The sequence below is a fragment of the Sus scrofa genome, chromosome 15 (genome assembly GCF_000003025.6).
Source record: "Sus scrofa isolate TJ Tabasco breed Duroc chromosome 15, Sscrofa11.1, whole genome shotgun sequence".
Taxonomy (NCBI): Eukaryota; Metazoa; Chordata; class Mammalia; order Artiodactyla; family Suidae; genus Sus; species Sus scrofa.
The window spans coordinates 82,874,527-82,897,105 of record NC_010457.5 but is presented as its reverse complement, the minus strand read 5'-3'; the positions used below and the strand labels follow the sequence as shown (position 1 = coordinate 82,897,105).

General features: G+C 39.7%; 1 long non-coding RNA gene and 1 pseudogene across 2 annotated transcripts in view; both read left to right on the top strand.

Annotated features, from left to right (window-relative positions):
* Positions 1–22,579, top strand: part of LOC110256983 — a 128,160-nt gene that overhangs the window by 61,132 nt on the left and 44,449 nt on the right. The window lies entirely within an intron of this gene.
* LOC100516702 lies at positions 1,103–7,095 on the top strand (annotated as a pseudogene).

Below are 22,579 nucleotides of genomic sequence, written 5' to 3'. Positions count from 1 at the left end.
TAAAGTAGTTTTCCTTGTTCGAAGTGCCTCATTTTCTATTAGAATGTTACTGATATGGCACAATATATATATTTTTGTGGCTGGTAAGAAATATTTATTTGGTGGTAGTGAGGAGACGCTGAGCCAATCTACCAGTGAGGGCTTCCACAAAGAATCATATGGTGCAAACTTGAATGTGGGTAGGTGTCTTTAGGATCGAAAAGCAGTAATTTAGTCTATAGTTGGTTGCTTGATCTATATGCTAATAAACAAACACATTTCCCCACCCCTAAGAGCTGACAGATTTCCTTTAAATTAGTAAATCGACTTGTTGCCTTAGTCTCACATAGATGTATACCAACAGGAGGTGTTGTAGTTATGTTTTGAGACCTAATTCATCGATACTCATTTTATCTGAAACGCAATAACAATTGCTAAGTTTTCCCAATGTAAAAATAGCCTGAATCAATTATTCTGGGCTATTGTTAAACCACATTAAATAATAGGATTAATAAGTAAAACTTTAGGTAAATCAGTGGAGCTTAATAAGGAAATCCCATTGTTAACATAAAATTAAATTGCAAAAATCACCTATATGAGTTCTATTGTTTAAAATAAAGTAGGGTTTTTTTTTTTTTTTAAAGAGCTTTGTAAAAACATAGATTAGCCAGTGAATTTCTCTGTAATGTAATAGATTTAATAGAAAACATTGCCTTGTGAAACTGAATTCTCCATTTATAATGTTCCTCCGTTATAAATCCATTATAAAATGTATTTAAACTGCTTAGATTATTCCCCCTCCCCAATATTCTTATTAGCCTAAATGTGCTAAGAAAGAATAAAGCTCTGTACTTTGTGGACATTTAATAAATATTATTTTTTATTAAAAATTTATTATTTTATTTTATTTTTGTCTTTTTAGGGCTGCACCCAGGCTAGGGATCGAAATGAAGCTGTAGCTGCTGGCCTATACCACAGCTACAGCAACATGGGATCCAAGCCGTGTCTTGACGTACACCACAGCTCATGGCAACGCAACGAGGGATCCTTAACCCCTGAGCAAGGCCAGGGATTGAACCTGCGTCCTCATGGATGCTAGTCAGATTCGTTTCTGCTGAGCCACGACGGGAATTCCTTATTTTTAATTAATGATTTAAATATAATTTCCAAATAGAAGCAGATCTATTTTAGTTCAAACCATTTCACAGTAAGTAACAGGGTCCAAGAAATTTGGGAAAGGTTTTTGGTTCTCCACCAGAAAGTGTGCTTGGAGCTGGGAAGGGAGCATTTTATAATTTTTCCCCCCTGCGTCTTCCCTCATGCAGATATTAGTATTCCCACTCAACAGTGAAGGGAAAACTTAAAAAACAAAAAACCTTCCCCAGTTTTCAATTTATTTTTTATTTCAGTTGGAAAATCCCCACTGAATGAGTTAAAAAAATTAAATGTATCCTGGGAACATGCCGTTCAGGATTTTGAAATGGGAACTTCAAACGAAGTTGGTAAAGGAGTCAAATGCGTAAGTGGAAACTTTGAGGAAACTGGCAGTGAGAGACTGGAAATCAGGCAGTCATTTACGTTTTACTCCACCACCCTCAGCAAGAGCGAGTACAAAGCAGGGAGCTGGCACGGCTGTGAGTCAGAATTCTCCTCTCAGGAACTGAGCAGAGAGATTCCCAGCATCTGTTTCCTCAACTATCACCCAGAGGATACTGGTGGTAAATCACAGGGAATAAAAATAGCCTTAGAAGCTAGTTCCAAACAAATGAGACATGGTGGATATTTGATAGTGGTGTGGAGTCTCTTCTCTCGAAACTCTTCATTATCTAATTAACAAATATATTTCTAGTTTTACATTAATGAGTTATATTGCTTAGGTCACTCATCAAAATGTTGAGCAAAATCTTGATATTTTTATTGATGTGAATTGAACTGTTACCTAGATGACATGGTAGCTGGTATCAAAATCTCAACCATGTAGTTATATAAATGTTAGTCTATAAGCAATAATCATAGATGTTAAAGCTTTGCTTTAGACACAAAAAACATGTATTTCTGAAATTAAAAACAAACAAACCACCCTGCATGCTCCTTACCATAATATCAATTGCTAGAAGAGTGATAAGATCACTCTGCTTTTGCCCACAGGAAATTTTATGACTAGAATCTTGCCATTTAATACAACTTAAGATCCTTTAAGTGTATATTTTACATATAAGGAAGTATTTCTTAGGTCTGGCTAAAATTGTTATAGTTTGATATTGTTATAGCTTCAGATTTTCAACAAAACAGCAGATTTAATAGATGAGATTAGCAAGTGGTGAAAAGTTCAAAGCATTTAATGGAATTGATCTACTAAATTAGCATTGACAATTTTTAGTGGCTATCTTAAATATACATTATTATCATGAAAGAATTAGTCCAATTAAGCCTTTACATTTGGAAGATGCCCAGTCTGACCTTGCTCTACTCAGTGTGAAAAGTGAGAGGGTCTCTGGGCTTATTTAAATTTGGTGCTAAATCAATAGGTTTGGGGACCCTTTCACTGCTTTTTGGAAAGGAAAAGAAACCAAGAGGCTCTTTATGGTGACAGATGGGTTATTAGAATGGTTATGGATTGCAAATAAAAACAATGGCCAAAGAATAGAATAATATAATATTTCAATAAATAGATCAAAAGAATCAACAAGATTTGGGTTATTTTCTACCCAAATATATATATATTCTTACTATTTACTGTGTATATTGGATATATTAGTTTCATTTTGAAGCTGAAATAACTTTATTGTATTTAATATCATTTTATTTAAAACATTCTGAATTAATAACCAGCTAATTAGGAAAGAATTGAAATCTATGAATAATTACGGCATTTTCCAGAAATCTACTTTCTATATATCCACAGGATAGTTTATAATCTATCGATATAGACCTCTATGATGCCTTGAACATAAATATCATGAAAATAAAATTGAGTTTTGCATTTTCAGCTTAATTGTGCAAAGCTTCTGATGATGGCTGATTACTCATATTTATCATGAAATTCTGGAGTCCTGGCTCTGGGAGGGTTTGCTTTTGAGAGGCCAGTTCCTTAATTAACAGGGGCTCATATGTAACCTTCATCACCAGAGCTGAAGAGCCACCTCTTTTGTGAAAGCCTTCAGCAAAATGTATTTTAGTTTTGCTATTGTTGCTATTATTATTATTAACTATTACAGTTTTTAATGGTTCATTTCCCTAATCTAAACTTCAGACCCAGCCATTTCCGGGCATTTCTAGTAGAAAAAGATATGGCGGCTTGCCGCCTCCAGAGGACTGGGCTTGGGAAGGAAGCCATCACCATTGCCAGAGCTCCACATGAAAGTGTTTTTGCCCCTGCACCCGTCCCATGGGAATGGCCATGGATAAAAGTGAGCTGGTACAGAAAGCCAAACTCACCGAGCAGGCAGAGCTCTATGATGACATGGCTGAGGCCATGAGGCAGTCATCGAGCAGGGGTATGAACTCTCCAATGAGGAGAGAAATCTGCTCTCTGTTGCCTAAAGAATATCGTTGGAGCCCACCTTTCTTCTTGGCATGTCATCTCCAGCATACAGCAGGAAACAGAGAGGAACCAGGAGCAGCAGCAGATGGGCAAAGAGTACCGTGAGAAGATTGAGGCAGAGCTCAGGACATCTTTAATGATGTTCTGGAGCTTTTGGACAAATACCTAATTTCCAATGCTATATAACCAGAAAGTAAGGTGTTCTACTTGAAAATGAAAGGAGATTATTTTAGATATCTTTCTGAGGTGGCATCTGGAGACAATAAACAAACCACTGTGTAGAGCTCCCAGTAGGCTTATCAGGAAGCATTTTATATGGTACTCGTTGCACTTCCTGGATTTGAGTGATTCCTTTTCCATGCTAGGGAAGTTTTCACCTATTATCTCTTCAAATATTTTTTTCTGGCCTTTTCTCCCTGTCTTCTCCTTCTGGCCACCTGTAATAGGGATTTTGGTGCCTTTACTGTTGTCCCAGAGTTCTCTTAGATTGTTCATTTTTTTTCAATCTTTTTCTCTTTTTTGTTCCACATTAGTGATTTCCACTAGTCTGTCCTTCACCTTGCTTATTTGTTCTTCTGCCTCCTGTATTCTGCTGTTTGTTGCTTCTAATGAATTTTTTATTTCAGTTATTGTATTTTGTATCTCTGCTTGCTTAATCCTTAAATCTTGTATTTATTTGCTCAGTGTTTCTTGTAATTTATCAATCTTTGCCTCCAGTTTATTTCCAATGCCTTGAATCATCTTCACTATCATCAGTCTAGTCTTTTTCATGGAAGTTGATTATCTCCAGATCACTTAGCTTGTTTTCTGGGGTTTTTTCTTGCTCCTTTATCTGAGTCATAATTCTCTGCCTTTTCATTTTGTATAGATTTTTGGTGTGGTCTCCTTTTTGCAGACAATAGAGTTGTAGCCTCTCTTGCTTCTCATGTCTGCCCCACCTTGTGGCCGAAGTTGGTAGGGGGCTTGCTGGAAGCTTCCTGATGGGAGGAACTGGTGCCTGCCCACTGGTAGCTGGAGCTGATTATTATCTCTGGTGGGTGGGGCTTTGTCTCTGGGCGAGATTAGAGGCAGCTGTGTGCCTGGGGGGTCTTTAGGTAGCCTGTTTGCTCATGTGTGGGGCTGTGATCCCACCTGGATTATCATTTGGCCTGGGGCTTCTCAGCCCTGATGGGTGGGGCCAGATTTTTCCAAAATGGCCACCTCTAGAGGAGCATATCTGATGATCATTCCTGAGACTTTTGCCTCCAATGTCCTTCCCCCACAGCGGTCACAGTCATCCCCTGTTTTCTCAGGAGATCCTCCAAGAACTGCAGTCAGGTCCAACCCAGGTCCCTTTGGAGTCTTTGCTTTGCCCTGGGACCCAGTGCACATGAAAGCCTGTGTGCACCTTTCAAGAATGGGGTCTCTGTTTCCTCCAGGCTCATGGAGCTCCTATGTACAAGTCCCACTGTCCCTGAGTGCCAAATGCTCTGGGGGCTCCTTCTCCCAATGCCAGATCACAAGACATGGGGCCCTGACCTGGGCTCAGAACTCTCATGTAGGTGAGTCTCTATGATACAGTTACTTTCCAGTCTGTGGGCTGCCCACCTGGTGGGTATGGGGTTGCTTATATCATGTAATCGCTCCTCCTACCACCTTCATGTGGCCTCCTCTTTGTCTTCTGAAGTAGGATGTCTTTTTTGATAGTTTGCAGTCTATTTGGTTGAAGGTTGTTTAGCAGTTGTTTGTAATTTTGTTGCTTTTATGCGAAAAGTTGAGCTCCAGTCCTTCTACTCCACCATCTTCATTCATAGCTTTTTTTTTTTTTTTTCATTTTTGGCTGCCCCGTGGCATCTGGAGTTCCTGGGCCAGGAATCAGATCCAGTCAACCTGCAGTCACCACGTAAGCCACAGATGCTAAATCCTTAACCCACTGTGCTGGGCTGGGATTGAACCCTCATCCCAGCACTCTTAAGACGCTGTTGATCCTGTTTTGCCCCAGCAGGAACTCCAGAAGCATTTGAAATTAGTAAGAAAGAAATGAAGCCTACATGCCCAATTTGACTGGGCCTGGCACTGAATTTCTCTGTCTTCTACTATGAGATTCTAAACTCTCCTGAAAATGCTTGCAGCCTGGCAAAAAAGGCATTTGATGAAGCAATTGCTGAATTGGACACCCCGAATGAAGAGTCCTACAAAGACAGCACACCCTGATCATGCAGTTGCTTAGGGACAGTCTTTCTCATGGATGTCAGAAAACCAGGGAGAGGAAGGAGATGCTGGGGAGGGAGAGAACTAATTCCTGTCATGCTTCATGACCTCTTCAGTGTCACTCTTTACACTCCATGTATATCCCTTTGTGCGATTAAAAAAAAAAAAAAGAATCTTACATTGACTCACAATTTTTCATAGCCTCAGCCTAGCAAAATGGTCTATGGGATAAACAGCTGGTATTCGGATCTAAAACTCAGATTGGCCATGTAAATGCCACGGCATTCTGAAGTTTTGATTTCGATTAACATTGATGGTATTACTGTGTATTTAATTTTTTTAAAAACTGAACTCTGTAATTATGGGGTTTTGTAATACTGGTAGGAAAAAAATAGACCTGAATTATGTGTAACGTTTTGGAAAGTTTAATCCAATAACAAAATAGTCACTGAAATACAGTTCCATAGTAAAGTTGTATAGGTACAGAAAGTTATAGAGATTATATAGTGGCAGTGGTACTTGAAGTGAGACACCTTGTTCGGCATTTGAGTTTCACAATAATTCACAGAAATTCTGCCCATTCTATCAGGGCTTGTAGGTACTTGACTGGTTGGGGCTGCTGCCACTCAAAAGTTCATGACTGCAGATGGCCATAGTTATCTTTCTCTGAGAAAACCCAAAGCCAGAAATTAACATTCTTTGTGGCAGATAACTGGGTTACGACACCATGAAAAGGTCTAGTGCTTATAGGTCACATGTGATTCAAACCCTTTTCCTACAGCAGCGTGTTACTGATTGGCAACTTGTGCTTCAGTATTGGAATCTGTTTTCCTTGTAACTGCAATCAGAGAAGAAAAAAAGCCCTGTATTTTATGAATGGCCTTATCTGTTTCCTGGGTGATACCTTAAGGATAATGTTCTGCAGAGATTTCCTTTAATTTGAGGAGTTAAGTACTCAGTCTGGGTTCTTCCTAGCTCCAGGCTTTTAAAATTTAAAATCGAAACCTTCTTTCCTACTGTCCTTTTTGACTGTTGACTTTGGTTTTCGGTTTTCTCTTCCCTCTCTAAATTTCTGTCCTTTTGCTTCCTCACACCTTTTTTTTTTTTTTTTTCCTTTCTGAGTTCTCTCTTTGCCCTTTGTTTTTGGTTTAATACTATATGGACAGGGGCCCTGGAGTGGGTGAGAGGCATTGGTGAGCACTTGGGTGAGCCAGCCTTGCTTCAAAGAGTTGAAAAGAGCTTCCCGCGTCACAGCTTTGTCTTCCTCCAGTTCTTTGCATGGTGGTTGCTCTTCAGTCCTACCAAGATCTGAATCAAAAAAGTATTTTTAAATGTCCATGCTTTGGAGTTCTCACTGTGGTGCAGTGGTTAACGAATCTGACTAGGAACCATGAGGTTGCGGGTTCAATCCCTGCCCTTGTTCAGTGGGTTAAGGATCCAGTGTTACCGTGAGCTGTGGTGTAGGTCGAAGAGGAGGATCGGATCCCGAGTTGCTGTGGTTGTGGTGTAGGCCAGTGGCTGCTGCTCCGATTGGACCCCTAGCCCGGGAACCTCCATATGCCATGGGAGCAGCCCTAAAAGACAAAAAACTAAAAAAAAAATCTAAAAAAAAAAAAAAAAAAAAAGTCCATGCTTTCTCCTTGTTACAACCAACCCTGATAATTCTTGTTGGCATCTGTCACCAGCTTTCCCAAGTGTGCCCATCCAGTCAAGTTCATAGACATGTTTCAGCAAGACTCTGTAGCACAGGGGAAGTTGCATGAACACTGCAATGGGGAGAGTCAAGAACAGCCAGGCCTACCAGTCTCACAGCATCCCCCATTCTTCCTCAAACATTTCACATAGCCGTAGTGCCCATCTGTTTGTCCATCTGGTGAAGTGAGAAAAGAAACATTCATGCACTGATTTCAAACAAACCAAAAGAAAAAAAAGGAAAAAAAAAATCACTCTCTCCTTTCTAGCTGAACAGAATGTGCAGTTAATACTTGGCGCTTGAAAATACAGAAGTGAATGTGGAATGAGCCTGTCTGTTTATCTGGTAGCTCTCTCTTGCTTTGTTTTTCCTTACCAGTTTTCTGCCTCATGTTTGTTTCTGTGATGGTTATATTGCCTAACAAGCACACCCATGGTTGTGAAAATAGTATAGCAAAAAAAAAAAAAAGCAAAAACCCCAGTTATTGATATACTAGATTTGTGTATGTCTTTTAAACAGTTCCAGTTTCCACCTTCCATGGAATAATCAGAAAAAGTGTAAAAACTCAAGAGTGAAATAAAAAATTATATCAGTTAAAAAAAAAGAAAAATATATGTCCTTTACGTAAGATATCTTCAGAGTTTGAGCATTGTGGCTAATAAACCTTCTGCTCTCTCTTACAGAAATCGAATAATCCAGTTCTATAAACTAAATAATCCCATTCTCATTTATCAGCCCCCTAACATTTCTAAATTCTCTCCTAAATGGTCAGCCAATTACTCATATCCATTTTTAAATATATAGCTCCAAAGGGGGGCTTAGTGTTTTAGAGGGGGTATCCTGAGGAAGATGGAAAGATGATCTCACTTGTTCTTAAGGATTTGTTGAAGGCTCCTCATGCCAGACTCTGCTAGGGAAAATAGCAAAATAAAAACAAATCTGAGGGAGAGAAAGACTTGCCAACAAATCAAGGCAATACAGTGTGCTATTGCCAACATGAGTGCATACAACATGCACTTATATGTCATAATCCTAATTCTGTATCCATTGTCAGAATATTATTTTAAGCTGATTTGCAGTGTCTATTGGTAGTCTGATTTCTATACAAGTCCTGTCTAATTCTGTGTCTCCCACAATCCAGGTAAACTTAGAGCATATTTTTCATACTAAGTTTAATTCTGAATTTTGCTGCTGGATATTTGTATAGTTTTATCTTAAATTGTTATTTTAGGAGTTTCTGTCATGGCTCATTGGTTAACGAATCCGACTAGGAACCATGAGGTTGAGGGTTCAATCCCTGGCCTTGCTCAGTGGGTTAAGGATCTGGCATTGCTGTGAGCTGTGGTGTAGGTCATAGAGGCGGCTCAGATCCTATGTTGCTGTGGCTGTGGCATAGGCTGGCAGCTACAGCTCTGATTAGACCCCTAGCCTGGAACCTCCATATGCTGCGGGTGCAGCCCTGGATAAGATTAAAAAAAAAAAAAAAAAAAAAAAAAAAAGTCTGTAGTTAGCTAATGAACACTCACCTGCTCCTGGTCATATTTTCTCAGTATGTCTAATAGGACAGGATCAAAAGCCCTCTTAAAAGTCAAGCTAGGTTTCATCAATTTATTTTCTGTGACCTGCCAGGCCTGCCACTCTGCTATGTAAGAAGATGACTGTATATTACCAGGACAGGAAAAGTTCATTGTGAAGTCATATTGGTTATTCATGATCATATAATTGCAAACACCCTCAAGAGTCTGGTTATTTTGGTCCTTTTTTCAGTCTTTAGGTATCTACTCAGTTCTCTGATCATTACAGCCAAAGTAGAGACAATAATTGTGTCATTTAATGTTATCGGATGAAAAAAAAAATCACAGCAAGTGCTATCTCAGGAGTGGGACAAGGCCTTCATCCTGGTCACAATCTATGATGTGTCAGCACTAGCTCCTTTATAGTCCAGCACTAATCACGGCACAATGGAAGCTTTTATTTGGTCACCATGGGTCAGTTTTCAGCATTTAATGATTTGCAATACACCACTCAGCTTTATTGTCGTAAAATAGGACATGATAGATGGCAAGTTGATAAAAAAACAAAGCAAAACAGCAAACAAACATGTGATTCTGCTATCTAAAGATTAAGATTGTTAAGATTTTGGTATACACATGTATATGTGGGCCTGTGAGTGTAAAATGTGTATTTTACAAATACATATTATTTTGGAGCTTGCTTTTTTTCATTTAGAACTATATAGAGTTCATTATTAGAAGGTAATGCACATAATATAACCACAAAATTCAATTTTTCAACATCACATCTCAATTGTGTGTTATTTTATTGTTTAATAATACTGCCCTAATTCCCTTAAAAGCAAAACAAAACAAAACTCTCCTTCACACACACCTCGCTTGTGGCATTATTTCTTTTTAAATTTAAGTAGAGTCCTCTTAGTAACTGGGGTGTCTGAAGAAGCATCTGCTCATGATTCATTCTTATGTTCCTTAAATTTTAGCTGCATAATAAATACTTATTGAATAAATGCATAAGTAAACTTTAGCAATGAGAATTGACATCCTGAACCTTTGTATTTTGATCTTGGAGTTATGCCTCTGATTTTAGTTGGTATTTCAGTTTACCCAGGGACAGATGGAAAGTGAAGAAACTTCTCACTTGGCTGGTATGAAGTATGCTGCAGAAGGCAAGGTACCACATGACTGAAAACAATTTCTGTCTTTTTTCTTTTTTGGTCTTTTTAGGGCCGCACCTAAATTTGGAAGTTCCCAGGCTAGGGGTCAAATTGGAGCTGTAGCCGCTGATCTGTACCACAGCCACAGCAACTCGGGATCTGAGTTGTGTCTGTGACCTACACCACAACTCATAGCGACTCCAGATCCTTAACCCACTGAGGGAGGCCAGGGATCAAACCCGTGTCCTCATGGGCACTAGTCAGGTTCATTTCCATTGAGCCACGATGGGAACTCCAACAATTTCTTAATGTTAACCTTTTTTTTGGATGAAGCTCTTTCTGATGTACTACAAAATTTTATTATTTTTTTAGTAACTGAAACATTAGAGTGAATGTTTTAAAATATAAAAAAAGAAAAAACAACCAACTTATAATTCTGCTACCCAGAAATAAACTTTATTATTACTTTGATGTGTGCCCTTCTAACCTTTCTTTTCTATGTATTCCTATGCATGTAAAATGCGGTTTTCATTAAAATGGAATCATAATGGTTTACTATATATAAATACCTTTTCTCACTAATATAAAATTTTTTACATGACAAATGTATGCCTTATAACCAATGTTGACAGTTTTATAGTATTCCTTTATGGTAATATACTATAATTTATTTACTTTATCTTCCCCTTATTGAGTATTTAAGTTGTTATCTACTTTATACGTTAACAACATTGTAAAAAATAACCTGTTTCATATGTCTTTGAGTACTTGTCAAGGAGAGGTTTTAAATACCCTCTTTAATACTACCAAAGGTTAGGTAAGCTTATAGTCTCTTTTCCTTCATCACGAAATAAAAATAAAATATAGTTTAACCAAATTTCTTCAATGTATGAGATGGCCTGAGATTTAAAAAATAATTATTAAACCAGGGCATGCTACCCTGTTTGATGGTAATAGAATTATATTCTGTCTCAAACTGATTCTAGAAGACTTGTTTGGCTACTTTTGGTCTTTTGCAGCATGAAAGTGACCTTCTTTCTCAGTCATATAAACTAAAAAAATAAGAATCTAAATGTTCACATTTCCTGGAAGAAGTTAAAACCTGACTAAATCTTTGTGTAATTTCATAAAATTATAGGATTGTAGGGAGATCAGTTTCTGTGATCAAGTCTGTTCCCCAGTTTCCCTTTGTAAGTGGGAACAGCATGAATCATTCTACTCAGAGGTTGGTGAGAGTAACAACAAATGGGAATAGCAGAGTCACCATATTTGGCTGTGAGAATGTGAGCAGTATTACAGCAATGCCTTCAATTAGAAAATGTAATGCAAGTTGCATCCATACTTGTGGATGTCATTTTTTTCCCTTGTCATTTAAGAAAATTTTATTCAGTTTTTAAAGGGTACACGCCATTTAAAGTTATTACAAGGAGGTCCTGTCATGGCTCAGTGGAAACAAATCTGCTAGCATCCATGAGGACGCAGGTTCAATCCCTGGCCTTGTTCAGTGGGTTAAGGATCCAGTGTTGCCGTGAGCTGAGGTGTAGGTCACAAATGTGACTCGGATCTACTCCTGCTCCTGTTCTACCCCTAGCCTGGGAACTCCATATGCAGAGGGTACAGCCCTAAAAAGACAAAAAAAAAAAAAAGTTATTATAAAATATTGGCTATATTCTCTGTATTGTGCAATACGTCCTTGGGCCTATCTTTTCTTTCTTTCTTTCTTTTTGCCACAGCGTGCAGCAGCTTGTTGTAGAATCTTAGTTCCCAGACCAGGGATTGCACCCAGACCTCAGTGGTGAAAGCACCAAGTCCTAACCACCAGACCATGAGGGAACTTCCTGATATTGTTATTAATTTATTTATTTTTGTCTTTTTAAGGCCACACCTGCCATATATGGAGGTTCCCAGGCTAGCGGACCAGGCTAGCTGCTAGCTTAGGCCACAGACACAGCAAGGCCAGATCTCAGCAGCAGCTTGCAGCAATGCTGGATCCTTTAACCCAATGAGTAAAGCCAGGGATGGAACCTGAGTCCTCTTGACTTCTATTTAGTTCTTAACCAGAGAGTCACAATGGGAACTCCTATGATGTTGTTGTTTTTAGTAACAGCACTTGTGTTTGCCTCAGATGTTGCTCTAATGCTAAACATTGTTTATAAGTAAGCTCATGTCTACACTTGAGCAAAATATTTCTGGAGTTCCCATTGTGGTCAGTGGTAACAAACCCAACTAGTATCCATGAGGATGTGACTTCGATCCCTGACCTTCCTCAGTGGGTTAAAGACATGGCATTGCTGTGAGCTGTGGTGTAGGCTGGCAGCTGCAGCTCTGATTCACCCCCTAGCCTGGGAACTTCCATATGCCGCAAGTGGCCCTGAAGAGCAAAAAAAGAACAACCCAACATTTCTAAGCAGGAGGATGGCATAATAGGGTCACTGGGTGTGGAGTAAGAAGATTAGAAACTCTAGCACTTTTTGTGTTGTCATACTGGCCAAGTCATATAACCTTTCTGGCCTTACCTTCTTAATCTATATTAAAAAAATGTAATATTTATCGTGTTTACTAAATGATAGGTTCTTTCTGAGTGTTCCTCCGAAAGCCCAAATAAATATTTACATTATTTTATTTAACCCTCAGGAAACCAATGAGGTAAATGTCATTATTACCCAATTTTATAGATGAGAATACCGAGCTCTCAGGGGTAGTCTATTTGGTCAGCTTAACAAAATAGAAAGTGATGGAGTCAGGATTTGAACCCTGACCATCGAATCCCACTGTATGAGCTCTTAACCACAGCACTAGGTTGCCTGTCACTTTTTAAAATAGAAAGTAGTACTGTATGACCTTCTCAACGCCTTCTTTCTGTAACTCAGATGAAGCTCTAACATCAAGTATTTCTCCTAAAAGTGAAAAATGAACTGGCTTTTGGATGACTTATACACCCCCAAGCATCCTTGTAATCTGCCTTTTTAAACTTTTCTTTCTTTCGTCTTTTTAGGGCTGCACCCTTGGCATATGGAGGTTCCCAGGCTAGGGGCCTAATCAGAACTGTTGCCGCTGGCCTATGCCAGAACCACAGCAACGCCAGATCCGAGCCACGTCTGTGACCTACACCACAGCTCACAGCAACACTGGATCCTTAACCCACTGAGCGAGGCCAGGGATGGAACCCATAACCTCATGGTTCCTAGTCGGATGGGTTTCTGCTGTATCACGATGGGAACTGCTGCTTTTTAAACTTTTTAATCCAGATGTTTTATATTCTCTGTCCCACCCTCTGTGTTTTGACACTAGTCAGATCTAGGTGGAGAAATCAGAATCTACAGATGTTCACCTGGAACTATCATAGTTAAACATCTTTAAAGAAAATTATGCTTATTACTAGGTAAGAACTTTGAAAATCAGGATTGCAATATTTATCTATTTTGATAGCATCTGCTATGCTAGATTTTAAAAGAGCTTTAGCCATCTGGTTTGGCTTAGAGGAAGCACTGAAGTAACATGAATTTTGGGAATGAGTGAGAAAAGAAAAAGATGCTACTGTTCTTGTTTAAAGTAAACCACTATTAATTGGAGATTGTCATATTTTACAATTGGGGAACTAGAGAATAAAAAAAGATGATTATTTTTATTTTAAAGAAATCAATGCTGTTAATTGAGATTGGGTCCTATTCAAAAGCTGAGGGAAATAGGTGATTACTATTTAGTTTTGTCATGTAACAGTGAATAATATTAAGTTTTGTTGATTAGAGAAATTCCCCCAAATCACCTGCCAAGAAGAAGTGGCCCAGGTTGTGATATCTTAAATTTAAAACAATTAGAAATTGACTAAGTTTCATCATGCTTTTAGTACTTAGTAAAATCATTATGTTAGCAGAAATAAATGTACAAACCCTTCTTGGATTTTCTCACAGCAATTTGGAACATTAGTTAAAAGTTGTGGGTCTGGTTGCCTAGGACTTACAGTCTCTTGCAGTTGAGCAGTTGTGTAGTTGTTGGGGTTGTTTGTCCTAGAAGACCATGAAAGAATGATCTGCAAAGCACATCCCAGCGAGAGTAGTGGTAAGAGGTAAGAAGGAAGAAAAGAAACTTGGTTAACCATTTAGTCTGAAGAAAAAGATGAAAGACATCTGAGTCTTAGACCAAAGAATGAGGTAAACTCAGTTCTTATGAAAAGGCATTGTGGGCTCTTTGGGGCCCCCCAGAGCAGATGAGGCCTCTGCTTTGTGGGTCTCATTGGGAACAGTCATGTAGTAAGTGGTAGTGAAGGAGGCTTCGTGAACCCTGCTTGAGTCTGGGAACTGACAGCTCCAGAGGGTCAGTGTGTAGGGGGAGAACTGTATGTTGAAGAAGCAGCACAGGATGGGAAATGGTTGGCTGGGCTCAGATGCCGGTGCTGTGGCTTGCTGGCTGTTACCTGGGTGTCTGTTACCCAATCTGTGCTCAGTTTCCTCTTAAACAAAACAAGGAGTTTGATATTGGATCCTGGGTCAATAGTCACTGTGATCATCCCCAAATTTGGGAGGTCTTGGTCACAGGAAGCATGAGGACTGGGAGCTTTGTTTGTACTGAATGACTAGAGCACAGTGGCTAAAGGAAAAACCTTGTCTTGAGGCTTGTGCTTTGTGTCACTGGGACCACTCAAGGGCAGGGGTAGGGAATGGGAGGGTGGCTATTGACATTAATGCCAAGATTTTTCAAAGCTTATTTTGATATGTTGCTACATTTTTTTTTTTCCTTTTTAAGTCTGCACCTGTGGCATATGGAAGTTCCTGGTCTAGGGATTGAATTGCAGCTGTAGCTGCCAGCCTATGCCGTAGCCACAACAATGCCATATCTAAGACATGTCTGTGACCTACACCACAGCTCTTGGCAATGCTGGATCCTTTAACCCACTGAATAAGGCCAGGGATGGAACCCACATTCTCATGGATACTAGTCAGATTCTCAACCCACTGAGCCACAGTGAGAACGCCTATTCTTTCTTAAATTCTTTATTTTTGGTGTTTTTTTTTTTTTTTTTTTAAGGGCTGCACCTGTGGCATGTGGAAGTTCCCAGGCTAGGGGTCGAATTGGAGCTATAGCTGCCGGCCTACACCACAGCTCACTGCAATGCTGAATCCTTAACCCCCTGAGCAAGGCCAGGGATCGAACTTATGTCCTCATGGATGCTAGTCAGTTCATTTCCCCTGACCCACGATGGGAACTCCTCTTTCTTAAATTCTTAAACTGGGCTTGTATTTGTACATATTCCTGTGAACCTATTTATATTTTGGAATTTTCAGTAGAAAGAAATGCTATCAGTTAATCAGTTAATATTTGAGGTCAATAGGCATTCTGAGAAAAAGGAGTTACTTTTGTTCTTGATCTAATTCTAGAGTTATCAAGAAACAAAGAAAGTTATGCTAAGACAGTCATCAGAAAACTATAAGTAAAATTCTTTTTTTTTTTTTTGTCATCTCTAGAGTTGCTCCTGCAGCATATGGAGGTTCCCAAGCTAGGGGTCTAATTGGAGCTGTACACCCTGGCCTACACCAGAGCCACAGCAACTGGGGATCCAAGCCACGTCTGCGACCTACACCACAGCTCACGGCAATGCCGGATCTTTAACCCGCTGAACGAGGTCAGGGACTGAACCCACCACCTCTTGGTTCCTAGTTGGATTCGTTAACCACTGCGCCATGACAGGAACTCCTAAAATTCTTGATATTTGGTTCTATAAAATATGAGTCTTAGCTATTTATCTTATTCTTTACCTTTTCACCGTTGAAATTAAGGTATTTACAAGCCTCAGAAAACAGTATCCTTTCTATAACAAAATGATAAATTATTTAAAACATTTATATTTTATTTAAATTTATTTAAGATTAGGAGTTCCCGTCGTGGCGTAGTGGTTAACAAATCTGACTAGGAACCATGAGGTTGCAGGTTCGATCCCAGGCCTTGCTCAGTGGGTTAAGGATCTGGCGTTGCCGTGAGCTGTGGTGTAGGTTGCAGATGCGGCTCGGATCCCGCGTTGTTGTGGCTCTGGCATAGGCCAGTGGCTACAGCTCCGATTTGACCCCTAGCCTGGGAACCTCCACATGCCTCAGGAGCGGCCCAAGAAATAGCAAAAAGACAAAAAAAAAAAAAAAAAAAAAAAAAATTATTTAAGATTATTAAAACCAAGCCACACTATTGTAATAGCTAACAATTCTATGAAGTGCTTTCTACTTGAGAAATTTGGAAGACAAATTCCAAATAAGCAAGTGTTTGGAAAGCAAATATTTTCCTTCTTGCCTATGTAAAAAATGGATAATTAATCATTTTTTAATTTGTTTTTGAATGGGTATGATCCAGAAATGCTTCTTATGAAAAATTCTGGCTTGGTCTGCAGTTTCTCTTTGATCCAATTCTGCATGTGGAGGACTGGCCAATATCTTGTTCAGACTCCTCAGTGTTCCCTAAAGATTTCAACTTTATCGTCAGCTGATTTGGTCACTGATGGCTACAGATTCACTTCAGCCACCAATCAGGAGTATTTGTGTTGCAGGTCACTGTCTAGGAGTATCTGTTGTTTAACTCTTATCAACTCTCATTCAGTTTAAAGTAGGAGTTGGCAAACCTTTTCTATAAAGGGCCAGATAAAAAATATTTTGGCTTTGCCAGTCATACGGTCTCTGTTGCAACTATTTAACTCTGCTGTTGTGTAGTGCAGAAGCAGCCAGGGATGATATATAAGCAAATGAGTGTGCCTGTGCTCCAATAAAACTTTAATTTATGGAGGTCGAAATTTGAATTTCATAAAATTTTCATGTGTTGCAAAACATTATTCCTCTTTTGATTTTTTTCAACCATAAAAGGTAGAAATCATTCTTAGCTCATGGGTCTTGTAAAAAGAAGTGGTGAAACAGACTTCACCTGCAGGCTGTATTTTGCTGAACCTTGGATTTAGAAAAGTGAAGTTATGAAGAAATGTTCAAAAGACACAACTGATCATTTGTGGCTGAACATGTTTAAGTTCTAGCCAGTGGAATATGAGCAGAAGTGATCACTTCTGAGTCTGGCTCAGAAAAACCTCTCATATATTGTTCTCTATGCTTTTTTCCCATATATTGAATATGGTAGGGCCTCAGGATGGAAGGAACCTGGTTCCCACTTTGGATTTACATGAATGAGAAATAAACTTCTATTCCCAAATTTTTCCAAGTCAGCATTAAGCCACTGAGATTTTCAGGGCTTTCTATTTTAGCAATTAGTATCTTAACTAATATGTCATTAACTCTTCCAGATATTTTTGGTTTGACTCTTATACTAATTTTTTTTTTCTTTTGTCTTTTGTCTTTTTAGGGCCGCACCCGTGGCACATGGAGGTTCCCAGGCTAGGGGTCGAATTGGAGCTGTAGCTGCTAGCCTATGCCAGAGGCACAGCAACTCCAGATCTGAGCTGCATCTGCAACCTACACCACAGCTCATGGCAACACCGGATCCTTAACCCACTGAGTGAGGCTAGAGATCGAACCCACAACCTCATGGTTTCTAGTCGATTCATTTCTGCTGCACCATGATGGGAACTCCAACTCCTATGCTAATTTGGACTCTCAAAGACTACATACTTGGATGGACTCTCTTTTTTTTGTCTCCTTCTCTCCGCTTCATTTTCTCCTCACATTTAACTGGGTGATGTTAGTTACTTTCCATTAGTTTGGTAGCCATTAGATTTCACTGAAAGCTGTTACAAGAAACGAGATCCACAGCTTTTACCACAGCGATCTTGGTGAGGGAGCCATCCCCAGTGTGAAGCCCACCTGAGAAATTGCTTTGGAACTCAGGGCCAGGAAAAAGCTTATCCTGATTGTATTCCCTTTTCCCTTTTCCCTCTGGTTGCCAAGAAGCTCAGAGCCAAATTTTTGGCTTAACATTAATAACTTTGTGGGACCCTATGGCCTACATATCTGCATTCTCAGTTTCCTTCTGGTCTTGACCTTCTATTCTGCTCTGTGTTTTCCTTGTTCCTGATTTTTTTGTTATTTATATTTTTCAATTTTATTGCTTGTTTTCTTATAAGCTTCCTCGGATTCTTTGTGGAACAAGGTGGGGTAAATAAAAAATGGCTTCAACTTAGTAATAGAATACAACAAAAGCATTCCTTAATCACCAATTTAGTGGTCTGGTAATTAGAACTTCAAATTTATTTTTTGGGCTCCCTCTTTAGTCATTGTGTCTCATGGTTTGATGAAGGAATGGTTTTGCAATTATGAAAGCTGAAGGCCTTCGTGTTCCTCCATTCTACCTTAAAGGAAAGAGAATGTTATTTTACCAAAAGTCCTTACTATTTTCCATAGAAAATGTAGAAAGATGATGGATAATTTGACTGACAGGTGATAGATTGGGAAGGGATATTTAAAATTTTAAAAGCAACAAATAATTAATGTAAAAAAATACAATTATCTACTGCAAGATAACATGAAAAAGATAAGAAAATCAACAGAAATGGTGAAAAGATATGAATAGGTTATTTTTGCAAGGGTGAACTGGAAAATATAATGAATATATATAATATGAACAGATGCTGAAACAATAGTAATCGGAGAACAACAAATTTAAATAGATTATCACTTGACAAAAATTAAAAGGTGGACAGTAACAAGCATTGGCAAGAATGTGGGCAGTGAGAATCCCCATATAGTGTCGATGGTAGTCTGAACTGTATAGCCATTCTGGAAAGCAATGTGTCAGTATTAATTAAAGTTTGCAAATGTCTTGTGACAGTCTCTAGGGGGTTGAGGTGGTTTAGGGTGGGTGGGTAGGGTTGGGCCCAGATGTGGATAATTTCTTTGAAAGTTTACCTTGTGGAAGTCCTGTTGTGGCTCAGTGGTTAACAAACCTGACTAGTATCCATGAGGATGCAGGTTCAATCCCTGGCCTCTCTTGGTGGGCATTGTGATGAGCTGTGGTGTAGGTTGCAGACATACCTCAGACCCTGCTTTGCTGTGGCTGTGGCGTAGGCTGCCAGCTACAGTTCTGATTCAACCCTAGCCTGGGACCCTCCTCCATGTGCCTCAGGTGCAGCCCTGAAAAAAGAAAAAAAAAAAAAAAGATAAAAGTTTACCTTGTGGGATTTCTTGTTGTGGGTCACCAAGTTAAGGACCCAACATTGTCTTTGTGAAGATGTGGGTTTGACTCTGGCCTCCATCAGTAGGTTAAAGATCCAGCGTTGCTGAAAGCTGTGGCGTAAGACACAGATGCAGCTTGGATCCGGTGTTGCTGTGGCTGTGGGGTAGGCTAGCAGCTGCAGCTCTGATTAGACCCCTAGCCTGGGAACTTCCATATGCCTCAGGTGTGGCCATAAAAAGAAAACAAAAACAAGAGTTCACCTTGTGATTCTGTCTCACAGTGAGGGGTTTGAACCACTGTTTTAAGAATGATCCAAGGAGTTCCAGTCGTGTCTCAGTGGTTAACAAATCTAACTAAGAACCATGGGGTTGCAGGTTCGAACCCTGGCCTCCCCCAGTGGATTGGGGATCCGGCGTTGCTGTGGGCTGTGGTGTGGGTCACAGACATGGCTCGAATCCTGCGTTGCTGTGGCTCTGGCATAGGCCAGTGGCTACAGCTCTGATTAGACCCCTAGCCTGGGAACCTCCATATGCTGTGGGTGCAGTCCAAAAAACAAAAAAGCCAAAAAGGATGATCCAAGAAACCGGGATCATTCATACCTTTTGAAATTATTTTAAATTAGAAAATTTTGCAACTAGACAGTACTCTGGAGTAGTGCATGCAAGTCACCTGGGGGGTATGGATGCAGGTCTTGTTTGAGGTGGCTAGAAGTAGGGCCTAAGCTATGGTATTTCTCCCAAGCATCTGTGTGATGTGAGAGCTGCTCAAGGGGCAACTGAGCAAGCAAAGCTTGCAATCTAACACTGGTGGAGGAGGGCTGGCTCTGTCATGCCCTGGGCTTAGTGCCTCACAGGCATTGAGTGCTCACAAGCCTGTGGGAGAAGTACTTTCTATATTTTCATTTTACAGATGAGAGAATTGAGCCCTAGGTAAGTTCAGCAACTTGTCCAGGACTGTAATGCTGGTAAGTAGCAGAATCAGAATCAGAGTCTAGGCTGACTGATTCCAAATGTCACGGACTTAACCACAATGTAATACAACTACAAAATCAGGGTGTGGCATCAAAGACTTGACCCTGAAACTGTGTTTGCATAACAAGTACATTGTCTTTACAAGTTTGTATATTTATTTGAGATTGTCCTGGAAGAGGAGGATAAAAATAGAGGTTACAGACACACTAGAGGAGGTATGAGCACACTTGTAAATATATCTGTCTATTCATTCTCCACTCAGATGGTTAGTAGTTGTCTGCTCTCAGATAATGTGCTACATGTTGGGGAAAAAAAAATGAGTCATACAAGAGTTCTTCCTCCTAGGATTTCACTTTCTTATATATGAGTAGTAATTGTGCATGTATTATGCTTTCATTGAGGTCCATTCCAGTGAGCACAGGAGGAAGACATGTCAGGGAAGGAATCACATGGAAGAGTCAGAGGGCAGGGATAACATTTCAACGGTACTGAAAGGACAGCTCCAGGCAATGGGGGTGTAATGTATTAGTAGATCCTTGATATATCATGGTGTTTTATTGGAGAAGTGCTCACAGGCAAAGCTCTAACATGTATTTCTAAAGATGTCTAACTGACAAACACTTGGAAAAATCTGGTTTCATATCTCTAAGAAATAGTGACAATTTGCTATGCCAGTAGAGAAAGACATGTTGGTCATGGTTTTGTGTACTCGTCAGAATGGGCTAGTTGCTTGTAATAAAAATGGCCCAAATATCAAGGCTAAAACAAGAAAGATTTATTTATTGCTCACCCTTCATGTCCAATGTAGATTGGTGTGTAGGTGGATGGGGAATTCTGCTCTAGGTAGTCATCTTCTAGAGAGATAGCAATTTTACCATCTTGAGATGTGACCTGCCAGTACAATGCTTTAGGACTTATCAAAGCAGGGCAGGAGAAGCATGGAGTCAAAAACTGCCAAATAATACTTTTTTCCTGAAAGTGATATACTCACTTTCGCTCATTTCATTTGTCAGAAATAATTACATGGCCATATTAGATTCAGGGGGATGGGAGAGTTATAATTTCCTTAAAGTGGAGAACAGCTGAATATTGGAGAATGTTACTAATGTCTGCTGAAGCCAGTCTTTTCAGCTCCACCCAGGTGTCTTGGAAATAAAAGATTGTGCTTTTCACCCATGAAGAAAAAAATGACTTCCTTGCTGTCAGTCATTATTCTTCTTTATATTTTAATATATGTAATATTGCTGGCAATCAGCTTTTTTATTATGCTGAACTTACCTAGTGAGTTCCCTGTTGGTACAGCAGGTTAAGGATCCAGCATTGTCACTCCTGTGGCTTGAGTTGCTGCTGTGGCACGGCTTTAATCCATGGCCTGGGAGCTTCTGCATGCTGCAGGTGCAGCCTAAAATAAAATCAAATAAGAGAATAAAGATAACATAAAAGTAGTAGCAAGGTCAGTCTTCATTAATAGTAAAACTGTTGTTTTTATTAGCTTCTCTTTGAAATTAATCTGTCAAGGCTATTACTTGAGAAAGCATGAATGTGAATTCTGACTACCAACCATTATGATGATTGTATGACAAAAATAATTATAACTGAATAAATGTGCCCCTGCTGAGCATCAAGGAATTGTAAGAGCAACTTCTCTTTGGAAGCTACCTCAGTGAGCTAGTTTACTGTGTGGGGCAGCAGTGTGAATGCAGGCATAGTACCATATTTTGAACACAAGATGTATTTGCCACTTAAAAAAAAATTGCCCTCAAAATCTCTCACACACTACTGCTGTCTTCCTCCTCTGTGTTCAGGAAATAAGGGGAAAATTGAGGAGGAGAAAGGGGAGGCCCTGTGGGGGAAGAAAAAGGAGGTAGATTTGTAGAACTGAAAATATGCTTGAGAAATAGTGGACTTCCCTATTTCTTTCTTCTCTCCTTCTTGGTTGACACTTCAAGTGGTAAAGGAACCATTATTTCCCTTCTTAGCTATGCCCTCTGGAGACTAGTCCTGTCCAAAAGGTCTTTCTGTGTCTGTTGTTGAATATAGTGGCCACTAGGCACAAATGGCTATTGAGCACTTGAAATGTGGTTAGTGCAACTGAAGAATGGAGGGTTTTTTTTTTTTTTTTTTTTTTTTTGTCTTTTTGCCTTTTCTAGGGCCACTCCCGTGGCATTTGGAGGTTCCCAGGCTAGGGGATGAATCGGAGCTGTAGCCGCTGGCCTACGCCACAGCCACAGCAATGGGGATCCAAGCCTCGTCTGTGCCTACACCACAGTTCATGGCAACGCCGGATCCTTAACCCACTGAGCAAGGCCAGGGATCAAACCCGCAACCTCATGGTTTCTAGTTGGATTCGTTAACCACTGCGCCATGACGGGAACTCCTGGAGTTTTAAATTTTATTGAAATTAGCAAATTTAAATAGCCATGTGAATCTAGGTTATA